This window comes from Corvus cornix, chromosome 14 (assembly GCF_000738735.6).
Source record: "Corvus cornix cornix isolate S_Up_H32 chromosome 14, ASM73873v5, whole genome shotgun sequence".
Taxonomy (NCBI): domain Eukaryota; kingdom Metazoa; phylum Chordata; class Aves; order Passeriformes; family Corvidae; genus Corvus; species Corvus cornix.
This window is the reverse complement of record NC_046344.1, coordinates 11,641,365-11,666,676: the sequence shown is the minus strand read 5'-3', so window position 1 is coordinate 11,666,676 and position 25,312 is coordinate 11,641,365. Positions and strand designations below refer to the sequence as shown.

Sequence of the window (25,312 nt, the reverse complement as noted above, 5' to 3'; positions counted from 1 at the left end):
TTGTACCTCCCATTCCTTTTATCAATGAGAAGAGCTGATGGTTAATTAGAGGGAAAAACAATCATGGCAGAATTTTTTTGTCATCTATATCTACCATACTGGTTTTCCTTTCACCTATACTCTCAAAAGCCTATTTATATAGTCTCAAAATCATCCTATAATGTATCTTAGGAACAGGTTTAATGTTCTTCTCTGCTTCATTAGATAAATTACATAGTTTTGGAAAATATTTAACTACATTAGGAAATATAAACTTTTTTTAAAATTTTGTTTTCAGAGGGTAGAATGCCATTTTAAAGTCAATTATGCAAAGGTGTAACAACTTGTCCACAATATGAAGCTTCTGAGCTGTGGACCATAGAAGTGACAGCAGAAATTCATCTCTGATTCATCACTGAATTGTTTGATACACCAAGTATCCAGCTTCAATCAAAATAAAGAAGTTAGCTTCATAAAATGCAGGTAAGACAGTTAATTTACTGAATTCTTTTTGTCCTTTGAGAGTAAGAAGAGAAACTGAAAAATTCAGTCATGTTAAAGTTGAAAAAGATCTGGTTCTGCCATTTCATTTGCTGTAAAGGTAGGTGGTCGTTTTGCTTGTTTAAGTAGGTGTGATTTCTCATTACAATAAATGCTTGTAATGGGATCAAAAGTATCAGACAGTTGGCAACTTTGTCTTGTACCTTGTCCACTCTTGTCTCCAGGATTTCAGTGAATTCAGGCCAGGGGATGATCCAGTCACAGGGGTTTCAGTGGCCTGGCCATGTTCAAATGAAGCTGGCAGTTCTGATGCTCAGCTGTCTCTACCTTCTGTCCCCATTATCTGGCTTTGGGAAATTATTATGATTGTGTAACTATCAAAAACCATAATTTTTATAAGTGTTTTTCCATCTACATTAAGCAGTGAAAAGACAAGCAAGAGAAATTTTGACAGAGGAAATTTTACTCCTTATCAGTTTCTTCTTATTTTTCCTGAGCCTGGCCTAGGTTGAGGGACAGGCCAGGATATTTGGCATATCCTCAAGAACTTCCTTTGCTCAGATATTTACCAACTTTCTGCAATTAAACAAAGTTCTTGCTTTTTCAAGCAGTTTAAACTGCACAGATAGAGCAGCCAGGAGGAATTTAAATCCCAAAGTAGACTAAAGGGAAGGGTGTCTGCAGTTTATTGAGTGGGTCTGCATAGACTGTGAGGGATGAAATGACCAGTACAGTGAAATAGATCACTTGGAAATATCCAAATAAGGCTTTCTGACAAGATTCTGTTGTAATAGATTATTAAGGGAAGAGCTGCAGAAAGAAGGGTTTATCTCCTTTTTCTACTTCCTGGAGGAAGGTGAAGGGAGGGGAGAGAAGATCTAAAGCCAAATACTATAACTTTATTGACTTAATTGAAATTGCTGCCAAAATCACCTGATGGAAGTAAGACTTGAATCTGTCTCAAAGTAACGGTTTCACTTCCATTGCATTAAAAATATAATAGGAAGTCATGACTTTTTTCTTTTTTCAGCGAGTTTATAAAGGAAAGCAGCTCTTTAGCTGCTTACACAGTGATTTAGATATCTTTGCCATTGCACTGGGTCTCCTCAGATATTTGGCATGTTTAATGACTTTTTCAGACATTTCATTTCCTTTGTAAGTGCCAATTATCAATCTATGGTGATGAAGGATGGTTTAACGTGAACTGTCAAGGAAGTTTATAAAATTATCATGTCAACACTGTACTCTTCCAGCAGAATTAGAGAGGGATTACAAGAAAATGATATTGTCATTTAATTAAACAGGGTGTACATTAATATTTCATTATTACTCCTTTCTTATTTTTCATCCTGACAAGTACTAGCTATCATTTTGTGGAGCCATCAGTTGTGCCTGGTGATGGACAAATCCTTAGATGGCCTGAAAACTTCAGGCATTATGTTGGAGGGGGGCCTGTGTGTGGTGGAATTCGTGATTTTTTTTCACCCTTCTCATGCTGCTCTAGTGTGATACCAAACAAGGTTTCAGCCACAGTTGACTGTGTAAATATTTCAGATGTGATTTCCTGTTCTTGCCTCTTCAGCCATCAATGGAAGGAGTTCCCATACCTTAAACTAACATTTTTTGAGGTGTAGTCTCAAACTCTCTGTATGTCCAGGGTTCCAGTGTTCCAATGTGGACAGGCTCAGATTAACTCACTGGTGCTAATCCAAATTTCCACCACTACAGAAAAATTCCTTTGAACCTAGCTTTATAATTCAGATCAAGAAAATGAATGTGTCTTTCCAGTAGTGTTTAAAGATCTTTGGCAATGTTAATTAATGAGCATTCGGTTTTCCCTCTAGTAAAAATAGAGCCCTAGACTCTCTAGGAAGATTTTTGACCTCTCTTGTGGCTACCCTCAATTACTCTTTTTTATTTTGAGATTTGTGTCAAAATAAATCCTGTTCCCTCTAGGATACTTAAAGGCTGGTGGAAGTTCCCTATGCGATGGTTCTGTTACCTTTCAAAAGCTAACTAAATAATCACTGTCCATGATTTTGCTTTTTTAAGTAATCTCAAGCCTGCAAGTGCCTTACTTAAATTTAGAGCTTAGCAGATTTTGTCTCTGTCAAATTCTGGTCATTGTGAAAATGGTTTTTTTGCAATGTGTCTCTCGGTTTCATTGAGGAGGTGTAGATATCCTCCTAACTCTCTCAAAAGGAGTTGTAAAATTCTCCTGTGGTAAAAACAAACAGTCCAGAATGGCCACAGTGGTGAAAACTAGAAAGCTGTTCAAATACAGTCAGTGACAGCCCCTTCTTTAAGACCTTTTAAACTAACAATCAGTCAATACAGAAGTGTACACAGCTCAAGGAGGGTTTGAGGTGATTCAGAATAAACCAGCATGGCAAAGATGGGAAGTGACTCATGAAAATGTTGTCAAGCATTGGAACAGCCTGCCTGGAGAATTGGTGGAGTCACCATCCCTGGAGGGATTTAAAAGATGTGTAGATGTGGCAATTGGGATGTGGATTAGTGGTGGACTTGGCAGTGCTGGGTTAAATGTTGGACTTGATGGTCTTGGAGCTTTTTTCCAACCTGAATGATTCCACGTTGAGCATTTATTTGCTGGAGCCTTGAAGGATTGAACACTGAGTCAAGCTTTGGCTCTGGGCAAGATACTGAAGCACACAGAGCTGTGAGTACTCTTAAAGTTTTCCTTTCTTAGGACATGCAGATTGCTTGGTTGGAGAATGTCCCTCCTTTCTTGAAAGAAAAGAAATTTGATTGGAGACTGTAAATGCTTGGCACCTCTATAAATTAGACCATGTACATCTCTTCAGTGCCAGAGAGGGGTGTACATACCAGCTCCCCTTATTTAAAAGGCCATTTACATTTGGAATAATTTGGCCTTCAGATTTTAATTAATTTTACTCTGGAGATTCTGTAATATTATGCAAGCAAGAAGAAAGTGATCTGTTCTTGCTACATACCTAATATATGTATCATTACAGGTACCTAGCAAAAATTAGTAGAAGTGATTAGAATCATAGGACAATTTGGGTTGGAAGGAACCTCAGGAGGTCAGCTAGTGCAACCTTCTGCTTCAAGCAGGGTCAGTTATCAAATTAATGTGCTTCCACATATTTTGTGGGGTTTATGGTTCCCAGCGGATCACAGGCTAATTCCAGCAAAGTGATAATCTCACCAAGTATCAGTCATTTCTTTAGAAACCCAGCTATTATCACTTTTATATGCTTTTAATTCATGGGTTAACTATGGGAGCTCAGTAATGTATAGTGACAATTCTGTAGTCCTTTAAAATGCTACACTTATTATTATACCACCTTCCAACTTTCCTCAAAGTTCTAACAAGTGCTAGAAATACTATTGTTATGATAAGTTATGGATCCCCAATGGAGGCATTTAATTTCATGGTATGTTAAAGGCTATAACAGCCTATTAAAACAGGGGTGGAAAATCTTGCTAAAAAAAAAAATTAAATGCTTAGTGGCACTTCTCCAAGAGAGACATTTTTCAAAACCCAAATCTTACAGACAGGATTTTTCTGTAGTAATACATTCTTCAAGGGCTAACAGTGAGAATGGTGTGGCCATCCTTCTCAGCAAACACTGGCTACCATTTGTAATTCGAAAGAGCTATCAGTGGCAGCAGGAGAGAGACTAAGCTAATACTGAAGTATGCATATGATTTTCCTTTCATTATTCTTACTGAAATAGCCAAGGAATTAGGACAATTAACAATTCTGCACACGTGTGTGATTATAATATCAGTGCACAAACCTGTGAAAGCTTGCTCAGTGCTTAAATTTGTTCACATAAATAGTCCCCTTGGCTTAAAAGCAAGGATAAGGCCCCCGTGTTTGTGCTGGCCTTTTGGAAGTTTTCAAAATGCAGTTATCCCTGTGTGAACCTTGAACAGCACTTGTAGGCTTGACTGAGAATCTGAAAATGCGTCCCCATGCCAATAGAAGTGGCAGAGCACAGCTGCTTGCTTTTCAGCTCCAAAACCTTTGGGTTTTGTTTGCAGCTGTCTGTCATAAGTACTTGCTTTGGAGAATGTAAATAACCAAAGATTAAAGGTGATTTTTGTATAAGGGGGAATAAGTAAATAGATGAAACCTTTCCTAAACTCACTGCTCTGTTTAGTTGCCCGAGCCCCTGTTTCAGTGCCACTTGTAGCCAACCAGAACCTTTCCATTGGCTTTAGCAGAACCTGTGCTGATCCCTAGAACTGTAGCTCCAAGTGCAAATGAAGACTCCTACAGAACTCACAGAGCTGAAGGATTCAGGAATTTGGAGTAGGATTAAATATTAATTTCTGCCTGGTTGGTACCACCAGGGACTTAGTCACAAAAGGCATTAAAGAACAGGTTAAAATAAAAAAATAAACCCACAGCCTAAAGGTCACTGAAGTCCTTCACTCTCCCTTCCCCAGGAGTACAATTCCATTGTCCTTTATTACTAATATATCACAATATCACCGAATATGGCCTGAACATTTCACAGTCTGCAGCAACATACAATCCACAACTGAAAAATGTCAGATAAAATTACAAACTGATGAAGAGGGGAGCTGGAGAAAGCAGAGAGGTGAAATTCACGGCTGTCAATCACATGAAGTCGTCACCTCAGTAGTTTTTTGACAACCCCATGATGTCTTGGGAATACTACAGAAGGAAACAACAGTTAGCAGTGGTTTGGGGAGTTAAGGAGAGCTGTAGAGCAGATTCTTTCCAAGGTAGTTGCTTGGAAAGGTGTGAGGAAATTCAAAAGATGGGGGTGTGACAGCCAGCAGAAAATATTGACATAAAGTGAAAAGAAAATCTTTGGTCAGCATAATTCCATGGTAATAGTAAGGGCCTGGATTATGAGGGCAAGCAGCCTCAATTTGGAACAACTCAGAGAGCCAAAGTTTCAGTAGTTCAGGTGGGAAATAATTTGCTGCTTTATCATTGAAGGAGCTGTACGTACAGAGGGAATGTGGGGCTATGAATTGGAGACAGAATGATTTAGTACAGCAGGATTCTTTTGAGAATATAATGAGCTTCTGCCCCTAAATTAAAACTTTTCTTTAAAGATTTTGAATCCAAAAATAACTATCAGGGGAGTTTCACAGAAGCATTAATTACTTTCATTCCCAAATCTGACGGTGATCCAAATTCATGTTCCAACTACCTTCCTTTTTCCCTTATAAATTAAGGTTGCACAGCTAAGTTATTGACTTCAAGGACTGCAAAGGCAATTTTCTACATCATATCTCATTCCCAAGTTGAATGTTATACGTAGATTATGCACAAACAATGCTGAAAACCTTTATAGCAATATCCCTTGAGCCAGAAAACTCTTTGTCTACTAAACAGAATTTCCTAATGACAGTGTGAAAGCGTGTGACAGCCTACAGTGGGATTGTCTTTTCCCTAACCCTCCAGTGCTCTCTCCTTGGTCCATATTTGATACAAGTATTTTTCTCCTCTTTTATAAGCCCCCAAATACTATGATTTTGTGAGTGATATTTCTTTGTGGTCCTTAATTATCCTCTTTCTACTGGCTTTGAAAAGTGTATTTTGCTTAAAAATACAGAGAGATTCATCCAAGTCATAGAGGTGTCCTTCAGATGGATCTCCTGTTTCAGTTATTGCTAGCTTGGATTGGTTTTTTTGTTGGGTTGGGAAAATGTTGGTTACCTGTGGGGATTTTGTTCAAGTAACACTAGGAACTGATATTCCATAATTCAAGAGAGATTCTGCATCTGTCTTGCCCACGTGCTGTTTAACCCAGATACCATTGGAAATAAGAGTGTTTTTCTCAGACCAAGATAACACCTGGGGACAACTGATGTTTCTTCCTCCTTGTGTAAGATTTAAAACTCCCATGCTTATCTGTGTCCTAAAATTTCAGTACAGAGGTCCGTCCACCTTCTACATGCTTCTTTAACATGCTTAATTCCTCTTTAAATACTACTCTCATTTCAAGGGTAGGGACAAGGAAGCCACACAGAGCAACTATGAGATGCTAAGGGTGGGACCCAGGAATACAATCTTAATTTTTTTCTGTGTTTAAATAATGAAGGAGAATCTTCCTGCTTTTTTCTGACACTTCTGGACTGGTGTGATGGTTGCAGGTCACCTGAGCACTACACTGAGGCCTCCACCTGAGCTGGCCATGTGCGTCCTCTGTCACTGAGTCTGCTTTAAAGCAGTATCTGAATGAAATATGCTGTATGAGCAACCTTTATCTTCCTTTTTTTTAAAATTTAATTGCATCTACTCCCTTTCTTTTGTTAGATTTTGGCACTGTACAAATATAATTGAAATATCACAGACCTAAAAGTCCTGTGAGCAGACAGCAGCAGTTTCTTGGCACAGCTCAGTTTCACGCAGCCCTGGCTGGGCTGTTTTTGCAGGCATAGGGCTGAGGAATAAATGTCTTTCTAGAAACTAAAGTTTGGATTTATCTGGACTTTGGGTGAGCACAGACATCAAAAGCAAGTGTTGTTGGCTGCTGTTTGTGATATGGGGGTTTTAAGCTGTTTCCCTGCAGCCACCAGCTCCTCCATCTACACAGTGAGAGAGGGTCCTTGGTTTTCTGCTTCCTCTGTGTCAGCAGCAGGGAACAGACTCTGGATGTTGTCATTCATCTGAATGATGCTGGAACAGAAGTCAAATTTAACAGATTCCACCCCCCCACCCCAGACTGCTGGTGCTCTCTGAGAGCTGTATCCCTGTTTTCCTGTAAATACAGCAGTACAAGTGCTACTGGTGGCCTCCTGGCATAACACCATTCTCCCAAAAATGTATGCCTGAAAACAATGTGTTGAACAAAAATCCTCTCATTCTACACCAGTCACATTTTGAAACTTCCAAGGATATTTTGCAGTCCAGAAGCATTTAAATCCTACTTCAGTAACTAACTTCCATTGAAATAACTGGATCATGGATTAAGTGGAAAATGTGGCTTGTATTTTTAAGTAGATATTTTTTAGGTGATGCAATGAAGTTAAGGATGTAACAGGAAACATAACTTGTACCCTTTCTGCTTGGTTTTGTATTCACTCATTAAAACATTAAATACTTAAGCTTTAGGATAAATACACACATTTCTCTGTAATTTGGGCCCACTCTGAAAGGTCCCAGAAACACCTGAATGGTCTAACAGTTCAGCACAGTAAAGCCAAGAGATGCATTTGAGTCACTTGACCTGAGGCCATCAAAACAAATGGAACTAGAAGAACGGCATCCTCCTTGTTTCAATACAAATTTTTTCCCAGTGTTCTTGGTAAGGGAAGCTGCTAACAGCCTGTTTCCCAAATTGTGCATGAGCCTGAAAGCTCTTCTGGCCTTTAAAATCTGACTTTACTTGTATTTTAACCAACACATCAAACTTCCTGGCGTTTTCCTGCTTCGAAATGTATACATGGGATGGCAGAGCTGCAGTTTTGTACTGCAGTGTTGTACTTGTTTGGGAACCAATGAGAAGGGGAAATAACCTGGGATCTTTTGCAGGGAAATAGGGAAAGACTTGTTTACCAGATCTCACATTTCTGGCAAACAGCTGGCTGTAGTTTTAATAATGAGCTGCCCATAATTGGAATGTATTTAATCCAAGTTAACACACATGCAGTAAACTTGCTAATTGGGAATTTCTTTTTATAAGCACATTACTCTTGTTTTTTCAAGTAGTGTTAACGTGCTGATACAGCAGAGAAAGTGCACCTCACTCCACAACTGCAGCGAGCAGGCCCCAGTGCATGGTAATTTTTGAAGAAAACATATGGTAAGAGTAATGGCTGAAGTCTGTAGACAGCTTGCCTAAATTACAGTGCATCCATTGAAACCAGGACACATGCTAAGCTGCTGAAAGCAAAGAGATGTCATTAAAAAATGATTCATATACCTTTGCTTTAATGAGTCCTCACACTTGAGGATTGCCAATTGCCTGATCAATAGCTTCACTGCAGTACAAGGCAAAATTCCTTCTACAAGTGAAATATTTCCATCACCGAAGTCTGGAACTTCAGCATATACACTTTTGCCTTGAAGGAATTTGAAAATAATAATTTATTTTTTTCTATTTCTGAAACCTGCCTATATTTGAATCTAGTAAATAAACAATCATGCACTGCCATATGGAGCAATTTCATAACAGCACATGGTGAGGCTCTAATGAGTTTTACCATACTGTGCCTGACAGGTGAATTTTCAGCTTTGATTACAGGAGGCCAAAAATAATTCATCCAGGCCAATAAAGTTTGATTTAGATAAGACTCGATTATTTTTGCTATCAGCCATTAAGAACTGTTCTATCCTCATTTTCATTTTCAGGCACATAGCCTGGCAACAAGCAATAATGGATATTTATTGGGCTATCAAATCCACAGAGACTTGTTTACTTATCCTAGTACTGCAATTGTCAATATTCTCTAGTCCACTGACTGCTATCTTTAAAAGATGTCATGTGTAGGAGTTGTTTTCAAGCTCAACTCTTAAACTTTAAAAAGGTACTTTGAAGTTATTATTAGCAGTGCAGTGCCTGGAGACCCCATTATGCCAGACAGGTACAAACAGAGCAAGAGACAGACCTGGCAGAGGAAATTTGGGGGCAGTTTTTGTGTCTTTTGAAGAGCTTGAGCATCTCCAGTGCACATGGGGGCTGCTCTGTGAGCTGAGGGCAGCCCAGGGCACATCCCACTGCTGCAGGATCCAGCAGGAAGCAGGATTGGTGCTGCTTTGCTCAGGGGGAACAGAGTTCAGCCTCCTGCAGCACAGCATATCTCAGAACAGACAAAAGCAACTCCCACAGAGGAAGGCTGAGAAACGTTGTGTTAAGCCCCTGTATAAGCTGCCAGCAGCTCAGATCTCACCCTCGCCTCCTGTAACTGAATAATGGCCCTGGACCCTTGTTACACCCCAGATCCTTAACTAAAGGGGTTAATCTTGGGGTTCCCTTACTCTGTTTTAGCACAGAGAAATCCCCACCAGATAGTCTCAAGAAGTGAAACATCACACAAAAGTTTACTGGCAAAAATATGGAAAATTAAGGAAATTCTGGTGATATGACCAAGGCAAAATCACACAGTTAATTTTATTGAAGCAAATAAATTTTGGTTTATTCCATTTTTCCACCACACGGATACATACATGTCAGCATACTGCTTCTGATACTCCAGTTGCTTTGGTTTTCCAGCAGCCCAGGGCATTGACTTACTCACAGAAGGAAATGCAAAAGGAGGTGTGTGTTGCCTGGACCTCCCACAGCTGCATGAATAAGTAACTGTGCTGAAGCTCTTGCCTTAAAATTTGTAAGAGTTTCTTCCTTGGTGGTTCCCAAAATAGCTTGATGTTCATGGAGGGTGGCAAGTCTCAAACTCCTCAAGTTTCACCTCAGTACTAGCTACTGGTTTTTAGATATGTCAGGTGATAAGGCACACTGGATGTCATCTTGATCTCTCAGAGGCCCCTTGGTCCCATTGCTTTATTCTGCACTATACTCCTCCTTCCCCTTATGTTCAACAGGTGAAAAATGAGCATTTATGCCTTCTCACAAAACCAGCAAATACACAGCCATGCCATTCCTGCGTAGCGTGTGACATTTCACGCAACGTTTTATCTCTGACCTTTCTTTTCTTACCCTTGGTTCAATTTCTTTCTGCCCTGGGCTTTGAGACAATGAAATTTAATTATGTCTCCTGTAAGGCCCTTTGGGGGGTTTAGCTCTTCATATGCATCTACACAAAAAAAAGGGACCTTAAGGTTTTTATTCAACAAGTGGCCTCTATCAAACTTCATTTCCTTTTTCTTCATGTTCCAGTAGAAATTTTAATTTTGTCTTAAGGGAGGGTTATGTAAGAATTCAGTATGAGTAAAAAATTATATCAAGTGAATTATTTATTTATTTATTACTTTTCAGGGAAGAATAATCTTGGGTTGCTGCTTATGGAACTCAGAAATCTCTGCCTAAAATTCAGATCACCTTTGAATCCTAAAGTGGAAATCTAACTTGCAAATACATTCCCAAAGACAGGGAGGTTCAGACAGGTCTTTTAGGCTCCCTATTTAGAAATGAAATAGAAGGGGCTTCCAATGGTTTCGAGAGTTGTGGGAATGACTTGGCTGCTCATTTGGAAGTATCACCAGTGGCTTACAAATAGTTCTTTGTGTTCATGAGCTGTGTTGCAGCCTGGTGTCCCACTTCAGGACTGAAAACTTAGAATGAGCAAGGAGCTATGAAATTAAAACAGCATATAACTGAGCGAATCTTAGGTAGTATCTCTGAGGTAATTAAGAATGGAGCAACACAGTGATCAAATCAAGGTTGCAATTAAAACTGAATCAACAGATCAATGGGTTCAAATGAACAAATCATCATATTAATATAGCAGGTAATCAGGTAGAATTAAGTGGTTGACACTGGTGGGAATTTCTATTTCTTAAATTGCAGGGAGAGATGAGAAGAACCTATTTTCTTTTAGTCTGAGATCTGATAGTAGTGATCACTGACCAGAGAAATAACCACATGCATGATCTTCCTGTCACTACGTTTAGTCCCTTCTTTACCAAATCTTTGGGAATGTCCATCCCAGAGATCTTCCCCATGCCATAAACTTAGAAATAAACTTAGACTCAGAAATTGTTAGAGGCATACAGACAGTGCAGTAACACAAGACTCATCTCCTTGGGTAAGAATAACAAGATCTTTTTACATTTTATTGTAATAAATTCTCTTCCTGGCTGATGTATCTTCCCCGACTCAAGTAGAATGTGGGCATTCTCTACAATTCTCCATAAATATTTTGCCATATAAGTTAATTTCAAGATTAACTCACGTTCTTTTCACTGATATTAAATAACTACAAGCACAGGTTATAAAGACAGAGGTATTTCATATGTGCCTGCTTAGTATGATAAAGTTGTTTTGCCTTTCCTGTGTTAAGAAGGATGGCCTTTTGCAAAGACTGTGAAATTATTATGGCAAAGAGATTGTTTTAAATTCAGCATGATCTGGGGAGTTGGGCTATGCTTCTCCAGTCAAAGTTGATGCCTACAAATCTTGCCATCTTAATTCAGAGACCAGATGCAACGCAGGTCAATTTAATTTCATTACTGTCAAAAGGTCTTCTGAAAAGATTATAATGTTTGCAAGCCACTGCCTGCTGCAAGGTGATGCCACAGGAGGAAAGTTCAGTGGGGACCACATGCTGGAGTGAAATTAATTAACCCTTGTCAGCAATGGAGAGTTAAAAACAGGCCCATAACTCCTTCGATCGCTCACCAAAGGCAAAGTAATAACCAGTTTAAATTTCTTACCCTGTTAAGAATCAAACTGTAAGAAGTTAAATAAGTAGTTTGTTTAAAATTGGTGGACATTGTAGCAAAAAAAGGAAAGACTGAAAAAGTAAGAGTAGGCATATTTTTATTTTCTCTTTTTATGGTAAGTGCTTACTAAGCTTAAGCTAACAGAAATGCAGCTGCAGCACTGGATTGCCCATGATATCTAATTTTCAAACAGACATAAATACTAGAGAACAACTTGTCATTTTAAAAGGGTAAACAGAAAAATCATATAAATTAAGTGACATTTAAGAAGTTCAGGGTTTATATCATAACCACCAGGGAAATCAGACCTAAGGAAGAAATGTTTCTTTAGAGCATTGATGTAATCAGACTTGGGAAAGAGATTTTTTTCCCCCTAAATGATTGTCCAAATAATTTAGAAGCATAATTTTGGACTCAGATTGTCACAAAGGATTAACTGTTACTTTTTAATTATGGACCCTGCACTTGGAATTCATTTTTAAGTTGATTGAAAATTAGTTCACTAAAGCGGTAAAAGGCTAAATGCAATCAAGTGCCTGTAAGAAGTAAAAAGCCCCACTGAGGCCCTGGTTTATTGAAAACAGAAGAAATAATGGCACAGAAGCAAAGATTTGGGGTCCTTCCCTAAGTGTTTGTAAGGCCAGCAGAGCCTGCGCTGGGAGAGAGCACTTTGATCACCTGCTGAGGTCCATCCAGCACATTTGCTATAAGGCTCAGTCTGTCAAATATTAATGGATATCTTTGCAAAAAAAGACTGCCTCGCTCTGGAAAGGACCTTGAGGTGATGAGTTAAGAACCATGGTGTTGTCTGTGACTAACTGGGAAATATATTGAATTGTTCAAGGATGCTCAAGGCCAGGCTCTTCTTAGGCTGGTTGGGCTGGGACTTGACGAGAGAAAAGGGAGTTTTGCACTGAGCCTTTGAAAGGATGAGAGTAGCATGAGAGTCTACCCTGCAGTCATTTGGGTACTAATTGCACCCTTGGTGAAAGGCAGCCTGAGAGGGGCATGGCCCTGTCCCCACGTGAGCTGGGGAATATCCTGGGGTGCAGCCAGGCTGCTGCTCTCACCGGGGCCAGGTCAGGCCTGAGGACCCCTCGGGTCCCTGCTTAAAACATGCACCTGTCCTAAGGAATGACAACAAAACAGAGCTCTTGCTGTGGCTGCTTAGGCATCCTTGTGGCCAGTGGCCAGTGAGGGAGCAGCCAGGCACCCTCCAGCACAGCTCACTCCTGCAGCAGCTGCTCTCACACGGTACAAGTGCTGCTTCCTTCTCAGTCTGCACTCGGATGCTGCTGTATCAATGAGCAGATGATGAGAAGAGCAAGCAAGGGGAAAGGTCACCTCCCACACTGTCACAGCACATCAAACAGCCAGCTGATATTTCCAACCCACACGTGCAGGAATTCGCCGCGCTTATCTCTGAACAGAGCTCCGTGCAGCAGGCAGGGCCCATCCTCGCTGCACCATTTATCATGTTAGGAAATGACCTTTGGAGGATAGAGCTCCCAAACACCACAGCTGCTGGCCACAACTTTTCAGTCTGTGCAGCCACGAGCCAGCTGTAGTGCAGGGCTGTGCCAGCTTGCTCAGCCCAAACAGGACCAGGGCTCAACCTCGATCCAGCACATGACCCATCCTTTGCTGCATTATCCAATTAGTCAGAGTCATTAATTCATCTCTTTAAGGTCTTGTTCTAACAGGAGACAGTCTTATTGCCAAGATAATCCCTAACATTTTACAAACATAGCGTTATAGACAGTTCTGATGAAAGGCAACCTCAAGGGGGTTGGCTAATCCTCCCCTATCCTAGGGCAGGATCAGCAAGACATTTAAGCTTTTCATGAAAGATATTTATCTAACCCATCTTTAAAGAGAACCTATAATTCTGGGGAGAGGGCTGGGTTATAAAACCTTTCCTTTATTCTGTCTTTCTGTACAGCTTCTTTTTTGTTTTGGTTGTTTTGTGGGGGGGCATTCGACTCATTTCATCCAGCAAATGTTTGGTTGCAGGTGGTAGAAAGAATACCTTTATACATTGCCTATGAGTTAGTTATTCCCATATAACTTAATAAATGATTAGTTAGTGGCTTACAGTTCTTTAAATAATAAACTTAGGCAATCTGTTGTAACATGCCCTGATGTATTAAGTGCTGTCTGTATATATACCATTCTGATCCATCTTACACATATAACATTTAATTGTTCACTTAGAAATCAAGACACATCCACATTTAATAGAATCAGTGCTCAAATAAAAAAAAGTCTTTAACTTAAAGACTTTTCATTCAAAATTGGTTTTGCTATTTTTTTTTTTTTAATAAAAGTGAGAAAACATGCCTCTATTTTGGAGACTGCTGTCTGAAAACCAGGCTGCTCTTCTGCTTTTCTCAGAGGCATTTTACACACAGATTTTGTGCAGCAGCTATATCATGATGTTTGGGAAGTAGAGCTATGATCTTTTCTGGTCCTTGTTTGCTTTTTACCAGTGACATCTCTAACATAGTAGATTTGTAGCACTTTCATATACAAAATTATTATTATGTCAGCAGAGAAAGTGCAATTTTTCCTGCCCTAAAGGGTTTCATAAAATGTTATGCAAGTGTCTGTTGCAGATGGAGTTGGTAACACTGCTTACTTTTAAGGTAGTCCAGCATTTGGCATTTTCACTTGCCAAGTTTTAATTATTCAAACTAAAAGTTTTTATGCAAATATTTGCTTCAGGCTAAATATTTTAGAGAACTTTCAGGAAAAATAATTAATCTGCATCCAAGAGTACAGAAATCTGAGGAAAGGACGAGATTAGCTTTTCCTCATGATAAACAAAATATTTATATGATTTAATTAGAAAGGTTTGTCTTCTCTTTGTTTAAAAATTGGGAGAGCAATCTGCTCTAACATCAGAGATCAGTCTTCTTCAGCTCCTTAAAAATCCAAGACAAGTTTCCAAACAGCCTCGGCCTGACCATGCTCTGTGGCTGTGCTTGGGACAGTCACAGGAACCCAGGGAGCTCCTGCTCTTGGCCTTTGGGGGACTGTGCAGGGCCATGGCCACCTAATATCCCTTTGATTTGCAAGGGCAGCTCGAGGAGGTCGCAGTCATCCATGTCTGCTTTCTGTCTGCCTAGGACCTATCCACAGGGCCAGAACTGTTCCTTCTTTGCTCCAGCCAACAGTTCTGCTGGGGGTGAGCACTGTGGTTTATTCAGCATTGCCCAGGGGGCTCCTATGTGCTATTGACAGGCTTCTAGGTGGCCTTGAGCTGTGTGTGATTGCCAGGGTTTGCTCTGGGTCTTAAACTGGGAGCCAGGAGTGTCATATCGTGTAAATCAGCAGTTGATATTTTATTTACATATGTAGAAAAATAAAATTTAGAGTTACTTGAGAAATGTCCAGCCCGCTTATATTTGGCTGCTACACCTCTGACCCACCTGACCAACACTCTGCAAGCAAGTGGCAGTAGCACCTTTAGCTGGGGTGAAATCTCTTGGCATCAACTTGCAGAGGGCTCTGGAGAGGACAAGGTAGGGATATACAGACAAGCACTTGCAGTGGTGTTAAGCCTAACCATGCTCATCTGGTTATTCTAATGTCGAAAATAAAATAAAAGCTCTCTGGATTCAGTCCAGAAAGTGTCTGTGTTGAGCCTGCTGCACCACCAGACTGCAGGGACTGCACAGGACTTAGCCTGGCAGCTGGAGGAAGCAAATGCAGAGACGATTATGGTGTTAAGCACTGACCCAGAGCACAGGGAGACAGTGAAACCCCCCCCCACTTGGAGCACTTGATCCCTTGTGATGATAACAGTCTGCTTATTGTTGCCAGATGTCTCATCACAGCCAGAGGTAGAAGTCTGTGCTATGTACCCAGGTCTCTGAGACTCCAGCTTGAGGAGTCCTTCTCGCTTGATAGAATGCTGTGATCAGTTATTTCTTGAAACTCAGGACTATTTTCTCATTACAGATGGATACACAAACAACCTCGCTCAGGTTGGAAAAGGAACCAGCTACCTGGTGCCTCCACAGTACTGGACTGTACAACCTTAATAACCTTCTGAATTATTTATTTCTCAGAACCTCATATAGGTCTCAACTTTTGTATCAAATTGGAACCATAGGGGAAACCTAGGCAGTAGGACATAGTGGCAATTATCCCCAGTGCTGCTCAACTCTGATGGTTTACATAACCAGGTTTTACTTTAGTGGAGATTATACTCACTCATGCTGCTTTAGAGGAATTTTTTCCCAGCCTTTTGTTGCACTATTAAGCAAAAACACCTTCTCCAAATCCAGGAGCTTGGTGCTGACATGTGGTGAACCCCTGGCTCATTTCTAGCATGGCCTCAGGCGTCTGGGCCCAGTTCAGCCCAAATTTATTGTCGTTAGACAAAGGGCAGTCTAATTATCAATTAACAGCAATTGTGACAGAGTAGCAATGTGTAAGTTTTTCTACTCAAATCTACTATCTACTCTGTGATACCAGCAGATTTGGAGTGGAACACACTATATCCGTTTTCTTCTTAAACTTGAAAACCAAAAGCAATTATTTTGTAAATCACTGCACATCATTGTACAAATCTTTTTTTTTAAAAGGAAATCATGCTGAGAATACTGTTAAAAAGTTGAGCTCACTGGTGCTGGTTTGACATGCAGGAATTTGACTCTTTGGGAGTCTGGAAGCTGGCACCAGAGCATATGTCTATATAGCTGAAGGACAGGTTTTAGAAGTTTACTGCTGCTGGGTTAAAAACCCCCAAAATTAACAATTTTTTTTTTTTTTGTTATTCTGCTGTTGCATCCAAAGTGGCTCTGTTTAAAGCTAAGACAAGGAATTTTCAAGGATCAAGTTTTTATGTGGAGGGGGTTTCTGGAACTAAGTTCCAGATCAGAGTATGTCTGGTTCTCACAAAGCAAAATTAAATGGATTACTTTAAGTAAATAGGCTTTCAATTTAACTCGGGAAGACTGTGCAATTTGGGTAAACAATTACAGGGTGGGGCTGTTTTTTTCTTTTAAAAGAAGGTCTGTCTTGTACTAATAAAATCCAGGAAGCACTTTTCTTACTGAAGAAGTACCTTCCAGAATGTGGGACAGGCTTCGTGCTGCACGGGGCGATAAAGCAAGGAGTTTAGTTTCGATCTACCTGTCTCCACAGGGAAATGTGTGTTAGTGTGTGTAATGACTGCAGGGACTGGGTAGATGTGTGACAGAACACACAGCACTGTGCTGCTATCTTGTTTTAATTACATGCAACATTTTTCTTCAGAATGAAGAAAACAATCGAGACAATAATCCGTGAGCAAGCAGATATGTGGATGCAAAAGAGATGCCTACAGTATTCCTCTGTTGGTAGTACCAAGAAGAAAGGTCATGAAAAGCCCCATAAATAGCCTCTATTACCCAGAAAGCAAGCCTTGGTAAGTGTCTGACAGAGAGATCCCCAGCTCCCAGCAGCCATTAAAGCAGACTTTCACTTTCAGACATTAGAACATAAAGCTCCTTAATGAAGGGAAGATGTTTTTAGTCAAATTGTTTTCCTTTAATATTTGTTTTCTCCACTTGAACAAAATGTATATGACGAATTACTGGCTAAGCTTACAAGAAAGATCATTGTTAAAATGGACAGTTTGAATCAATTTTTTTAACAAAATTCCCATTACTCTATTTAAATGGAAACAATCCAGACATCATTAAAATAAAGCAGGATTCCTTCAGGGAGAAATTATTTCTGGTTTGATTTCTGTCAAAATGACTTTGACTTTCAGAATACTTTTACAAAATGTTTTCCTCAGGCTTTGTCTTTGTGAAGGGTTTTTAAACAAAGGAACTATTTGCCACTAAACAGAAATGATCTGATAAAAGATTTAATTCAAATTAAATGTGCTGATTTTTAAATGGAAAAGGTTCTTTATTATTTTATTTTGTTTTAAGACATGTCACCTAATCAGCACATAAATCTTCATAGAATTCATCTGACAACCTCATTAATTTCCTGTGAATATTGCAGTGCGAAGAAAAGACCATAATTTCATGGAGGCAATTTATTCTAAAATCAGGTGCCTCATATTTTTATTTCTATGAGTTTGTGTTTTAATGAAGCTAATCTGAGTCATAAACACATCTTGTGGCCACAAGATGGTTGTATTCTGGTTCTGGAGAAGGCCTGATCCTGCTCTCACTGACACTTCTGTAAACCAGGGTTAACTCCAGTGAGGGCACAGGAGGTATGAACAAAGGTAACCTGGATGGAATAGACCTCAGGGGGCTTTAAGAGCTGCATTTATGTCAGGTTGTAGCAAAAGCAGTGTAAAGGACCCTAAATATTAATGTGGAACAATGTGTCTGGTCATGCCGTGGTGTTAGAGCAGCAAAAACTTAAACTGATGCAACCTTGAGTCAGGTTTCCTATGGATACCAAATCTCCTGCTTTTCCCCAGCCTCTCCCGCTTAATTTCAAGTTCATTCTTTCAAACTCCATCCAGTACCTGGAAAAGGTGAGTTTTCTGTAGGAAAGCACGTTATCTAGGGACTTATTTTCAGTGCCTCATTCGCTTAAATTTATGCAACTGAAACTGAATTTTTCCAGTGATATGAATTGAAGCTTTTTTTCCCTCATTTATTCTTATTTTGTTATGCTTTGTGCTTCAGTTGGTTGTGTCTAGGAGTAAACAAAGCAACAAGGAGCAGATGTTTCTGTTGTCTCCCCAGCTTCTGTGGGTGAGAATGTGACAGAGGAGGGGGATGAGGCTCTCCTACCACCATTCTGAGCCCAGGATAACACCATAGCAGCATCAACTGTGAAGATTCTATGGCTTCTCCTTGTCTATTCTTTTCTGTCCCACAGTGGAAGTGATAATGTTCTGAGCTGTAGCTCTCTAGAATTAGGGCAAATCATCTGTACAACGTCAGCGTTCTGTAATGGGCTTGATGATGAAGGTGCTTATACAACATATATAATATTGTTGTCGTAAGTAGAAGATGGGCTATTGATAAAGCAGTGGAGCTTTGATGTACATTGATATAAGTTACCAAACACAGGCTATGGAAAAACCCCAGGCTGCTACCAGCAGTGAACTAAGACTTCAGCAAAGTATCGTTTATCCGACATCCCTCTAACTTTTGTGTCTTCTTCAAAATCCTGCCCACTTTTCAATGTTGTCATTATCTTAATGCTGTTTAAAAGCTTGGTAGTCACAAGTTCTCTGCAACCATTGAAAATAATGAGATACAACATCAGAGAAAAAAAGGAACAATTTGTGTGTAAGTAACCTGAGCTCCAAGCAAATGAAAATAGAGCCTGATTCATTGTCAGAAAGTTTCAGAAACTTCACATGCAGAGTTTACGGAAAACATCTTTCAGACATGATTTTGAAAATCACTAATATTTGAAACCAGCTGGTGTAACAAGGTTACTGAGGTGAGGAGAGAACTGCTGCCTGGAGGACATGTATTAGAGAGATCAGAAGATGTTGCAGGCAAGTTTCAATATCAGTAGCTATTTTTTACAGTAATTTCATTGCAACATTGACCACTGAGAACAACCACTCGTCATTTAACCAGTTCTTCAACTTCTTTTCCCCCCACTTTTAATCTTCTTGTGGAGGCAGCTGAATAATACCTTTTTCAAGGTAAGTGTCTGATGTGTTACATCAATCACTAGAATTTCTTCTAAGATCCACATTATACTTTAAACCTTGACCTTAACAGCCATATCAGCATAATAATTTTTAGGTATCTGAAGGATTTAATACTTGATCACGAGAGAAGTTGTTGGGGGCTCCTTTTATGACCCATGGCAGGTAGGAATGTGATTCTGTTGTTCCTCTTTGCGTTATCCTCCATCACCAAGAATTTAAAGGCAAATGGCTGAGCTGCATGGGTGCAATCTTACCTGTATGGCAGTGCCTTATTAAGAAATAATAACCAGATCAGTTGAATAGCAGGTAAGCTTTTTTTGGAGAAAGGTGTTTGGTTTCCAGGCCAAGTACAGCATGGAGAGCAGCAATAAAAATGTCACCTCCCTGCACTTGGTGAGAGAAAGCTCTCTTTAGCAAGTTACAGCTTCAAAGCTGTTGGGTGTTTTTTGAGACTTGAAAAGTGTAACAATGACTTTTTTTTTTAATGGTGGTTTCTGTAACATGAGACATTAAGTAGATGGTGATCTATGGAACCTGTGGAGGCTACAGCGCATCTTTCAGGTCTTGATGAGCTTTGATCCTAGAGATTTCCTTAACCACATCCATTGTCCTGCCACTCTTGTGAAGATGTCTTGCTTTGCAACCATTTTTGAATGTGCAGAGTCAATTAATTTACAGAGCTGTTTGGTAATGACAAATTAGTCCTGTTTCCATTAGGAGACATCAGAATTCTTTCAGTATTTGTGAGGTTTTTATGACTGTATTTTGGGAGCTGGGAAAGGTCTCCAAAAGCTGCCATATTTAACCAAGACATTTTACAAAAAAAAAGGAATTATTTAAAAAAACTGGTAAAGTACCATTTTTACTTTCCCCATCACAGGGAAAGGAGATATTGTTTCATCGTATTTAGTGCTGAAGACATGCAGCTGTAGCTGTAGTAAGCATGGTTCAGTGACAGGGACTGCCAGCTTGGCCTCTGTCATGCCAGGCCAAGACTCTTTGGTTTCAAGCTGGTTCTGCCAAAATGAAGTAGTTTTGGTTTGAGCAGACTGCAAAATGTGGGTCAAGGCTTTCTCCTGCATTCAGTGGGCATCTTTCATCAGCACTGGGGAGACGTGCTGTGATCATGTTCTAGCAATTGTGATAAATGAATTTGGTTGCAATATTTATACTGCTCTGTGAGGAACATAGTTCTCAGTGAAAATGGTTCTGTTTGGTTGCAGGTTAAAATGAATATGTGAGAGGTTGTTAATTCTGGCCTTTGCAGGTTACTAGTTTAGAAATTAATTCTGAAAGTACCACTCAGCTTGACCTAGTCAGGCCACGGGGGGGTTTTATTTTCTGTGAAAGCTCTGGAGTTAGCCCACAATGTTACAGTAGTGTTCAAAAATGGATGTTTGAGTAGGGATTTCCATAGCATAAAATGATTCTATCAAAGCATGTATGGATATGCACTGCATGTGCTTTATAAAAGGAAATGCTTTTCTGTTATTATAATCCCCTCTGCTCCTCCTAGCAAATATTCATTTCACTTGTAGGCTGATCCATTTCCATAAAGCTTCTCTGTCCTTAACAATCACGTCATGTGACTGTCAGAGCGCCCTGGCTGTGATGAGGCATGGTTTTCCTGGGCTTTATCCTGTCACAACCATACTAAAGCATTAGACATGAAGAAGAAGATGAGTTGTGAAAAGCAGAAAACCTTTGGTGCAGCTTTCTGATCTTAGATTTCAGTGATTAGGAAAATTAAGAAGTGTATTTAGAATGGCATATTTCTGCACTGGACAAATGCTTTTTTTGTGCTCTAAGACCCTGGGAGGAGTGGAGTGTTCAACAACATAAACTATTTAATCAAAGGTAATTCGAGAGAGGGATTGATTTGTTTTCACATGCATTTTATAATTAAACTGAATCCTAATTATTCTTTCTATTGACTCCTCCATGGATGCCTTGAGCTGTGTGCAGTACAGCACACTTGGTTCACGCAACTCCTTTATGATCATTTGTACAAAGTAATTGCCTTTGTGACCAAGCTGAGAGCGGGGAGACATTTGGTATGAGCTTTATCTCAGCATGCTCCCAGACTGTGTTGGAAACCACAGGATTCCTCTATGCATTCAATAAATACCACGTCATCCATCCATCAGCTGAATTACAGTGCCCTGCACAGGCTGAAGCAGTCAGCTGACCTGTTTATCTTCTCCCCCCCACCCACCAGCTCTATTCACTGCAAGCAGAGTTATAGAGGGGAAAAAAAAAAAAGCCATTAATAGAAGAGAGGCAGAAGATGATGAATTAAGGGAGCCTCCATTAATTTTTCATTTTGACAGATTATCGTCTGTCAAAAGGCAGAGGAGATGTTCCTCGTACACAGAGCTGGGGAGCTCGCTCTTTTTGTAACACAGACTTATGTTTTTCGCATGAATTAGGTAGTGGGCACCAAAAGGATGAAAAATTCATGGCAATCTATAATTTACATGCTAGAAGATAAATAATGAACTAAATCCTGTCATTAAATTGGTCTTTCGTTTTTTCTTAATCCCCAGGGTGATGAATCTGATTCTGCAACAACATTTAGTATAAATTGATTTTTTTTTTTTTTAGTGGGGGGCAAAGCTGTTTAAAATACTTTGTTATAAATAGCTTGAACAGCACAGTACATTGCCTTAGGCTGAATGATATGCCAGCCTATTAATGTAATAGTACATTAAGATTGACGTTAATTAATGTCAATATTAACATCACCTTTCTAAACCACATTGAGCTACAAAAAAAAAGTCATAAATATTGTAGAGTTTGGTTTAATTAACTTTGAGTTTTGTTAAAAAATAAAGAAAAGCCTGACATATTGGGAAACTTCTGTTATTCAAATGGTATTAAAATGGATAAATGGGCGTTAGGATAAATGGGGGCTTTCCACATCACTTAATGTATGTCAAGGGACATGACCTCCTTTCAAACAAGTGTGTTTTTTTCAGCTAAGACATTAGGGAAAGTGAGGTTTCACTGTGTATAATAAATAATAGAATTACAAGCCTCAACAGAAAACCTGAACAATTTGAATTATGTTGTAGGGTGGTTACTGAGTGCTGGTGGATCTGTTCAACTCCCTTTGTGTGCTGCTCATAGAAAGGGAAAAGCCACATCTCCTGCTATATGGATCTTACAAATTAGTTTCTCTTTTTTTCTTTTTTTTTTTAAACTCTTTCTCCGTTTTTTCTAGAATGTTGTGCAAATACCTCTTTAAAAAAGTAATACTGTTTGTGTAGGTGTCCCCAGATACACACACACATAGGTACAGAACATAAGCCCTGTGAAGCTCAGTTGCTTTCTATGGTCTTGTCTGACCTGATATTCACAGAGCCATGCAGAGCTCTCCTCAGGAACTGCACTGTTTGTCTAGAGCAGTTTTTCTTGCAGATAGCAACGGCCTTGATCTCCAGTTCCCAAATGCTCAGAGTGGCTTGACCACCAGTGCAGGCTTGGATCCCTGCTGAAGTCAGTGGGGCTGCCAGCAGAGGCAAGGCATTACTCGTGTCTGCGTCCCCCTCTCTACAATATTGAGAATAGTGGGATTCTCATCCCACTGACCTGCATTTTGAGGGAGAACACCCCTACAGGATGATGCCTGTTTCAGATGGTTCTCTTGTCCCTGTGATAACTCAGACACACAGCTGCAAGAGCAGTGAACACAAGGCCACATTATCCCGTTCAAAAGTCTCAAAGGAATTAATCGAATGGGGCAAATCCTGGTGGCTGCTGAGTCCGCAGCCATGGTGTCCCCAGTCTGTCACCCTGTGTTCATCCCCGGGGACTGTCACACGCTGTGCAATGCAGCTGAGCTCTGCAGAGAGCTAATGTACCATGGTGCTTTTTAACTTGTGTCTGCAGACGTTCTCTTGGCTTCTGGCTGGCAGGAAGTGCCTCGTAATGAGTTGCCATAAAGCCAAGCTAATGACAGACTGATTTAATGCAAGTTCATACCATTAATTTCTAGGGACTGGTAAATTGAATGAGGTTCCTGAAGAGTATTACAAAAATGTTTCAGTTAATTCTAGCCATTATCTGGAGTAATGAGCAGTAGCTGCTGTGCATGGCCCCTTTCCCATCATGCAAGGTTTGGGATGCTCTACCTGGACCAGGAGGATTTCTCTGTGCAGCTCCTGAGACCTGCCTGGTGTCACCAAGCTGAGGATGTTGTGCCACACCAGCCCATTTTCCCGTGTGGAGGTGCCAGCAGTTCTTGATGTCCCAGGTGTTGAGCGGAGGCTCTGTGGGGAATGTCTGGCTGCCAGGGAGCTGGGAGCTGCCAAAACAGCTGCTCCCTTTTTCTCTCAAGGACAGTGGAGGCAACCTAGTCCAAATCATCCTGTGGACCACATTTCACTTCTGGGTGTTCATATAGTCCCAGAACTTGAAATTTCCAGTTCTTTTACGTACTTAGTCTTGCAGAAAACTGGAACAAGAAGTAAAATTGTCAAAAGCACTTAATTTCCAGAAGGGTCTGAACCTGGCAGTGGATCTCAGGCTTGTAAATTATTCTTGTGGCACTGTCACTAACTGCTTAGAAAACCACTCAGAACACTGGATTTTGGGTTTGTTCATAATGGTTTTTTCCACTGTCATGTAATGATCAGTCAAGCTACTTTGTGTCTCAGCCTGATGTTTAGTGACCAGGTATCTGCTGGCTTTTTGGGGATTTATTGAGAGAAAAGTGTTTCTTTTGTATCTTCCTGTAGTTACCAAATAGACTGGGTACTAAACACTGCATTTCCCCTGCATCCAGTACCAAACCCTTCCCCAAGAATTTGGGAATTTGGGAGACCATGTGCTGGGGCTCCATGTCTGTCCAATGCCAGCAGTGGAGTTGTTGCCAGAGGCCTTTGGGGCTGCGGAGAGAAGGTTCCAGCAAGTGCCCCCTTCAGCCCAGCCCAGCCCAGCTGATGTCAGAGCAGGACCTTTTGGATGGAAGCCAGCCCCATTTTTTGTTGTGTTGAGTCCATCTCGACACCATGTTCCAAAATCCTCTGGGAATCTAGGCCAGAGGGGATGTTTGGCTAGTTTGCTCCAGCAGAGGATCTAACCAAGCTCTGTATGTGCTGCAGCAGGTTCCTTGCTCTGATTAACAATGCCAGTCATGGCACCATGATGGAGCAAGGCAGGTAGAACCTCTCCTCGCCGAACAAGGTGTTCTTTAGCTTGTGCTGTCTGTACTTGTGGGACAAAGAGAGTCTGAATTTCATCCTGAGTAAAGCAGAAAGATTCTTTTTCAGCCATTGGTGTGCTCCTGGCCAGGAGGAGGCCATGTGATATATTTTTAACACATCTGCGCTTTACAGCTTATTTTCCGTAAGAAATGTGTGGGAAATATTGGTGGGCTTTCAGTGCGGATTATGCTTTTGTAGCTGTCCAAATTATCTTGGCCTATTTAAACACGTTTAATGCTATTTTGGGCTAGTTGGTATTCACATTGCTCACTGCTTTAAATGTAGCCTTGGGGGCCCTGCGGGCTGGAGCTAGAAATGAGGTTCTCCCTGTGGAAGCCCTGTGGAGTCATATGGTAGATAATGGGATTGATCCAATTTCCATTGAAGTCTGTGGTGGCAGGATTGAGTCCAGAAGTTGATTAAAATTTTGTGCTTGCTCATGAGACTTGGTATGCAATCAATAAGTAGAATGACATGAAATATCAGAAGAAAATTTATGCTACACTTTTTCTGAAAAAAAAAGCGTACATTTTTCCAGGACAGCCTCACTGTCCTGTGTATATTCATTGCTTTGGAACCTGTATAAGCACCGCATTTAAAACTTATTGATTGATAGATATTTTCTCCTGACTCTCTTTAGAGTCAAATCTATTTGTCACATGGGGTCTATAT

General features: G+C 40.3%; 1 long non-coding RNA gene across 2 annotated transcripts in view; it reads left to right on the top strand.

Annotated features, from left to right (window-relative positions):
• Nucleotides 1-286: 286 nt before the first annotated feature.
• The window catches only part of LOC109143584, a 150,024-nt gene continuing 124,998 nt past the window's right edge, over nt 287-25,312 (top strand). For both annotated transcript variants that reach the window (XR_002043848.2, XR_002043849.1), the window contains exons 1-2: nt 287-462; nt 17,063-17,213. This is a non-coding gene — a long non-coding RNA (uncharacterized LOC109143584). The remainder of the gene's footprint in view (nt 463-17,062; nt 17,214-25,312) is intronic.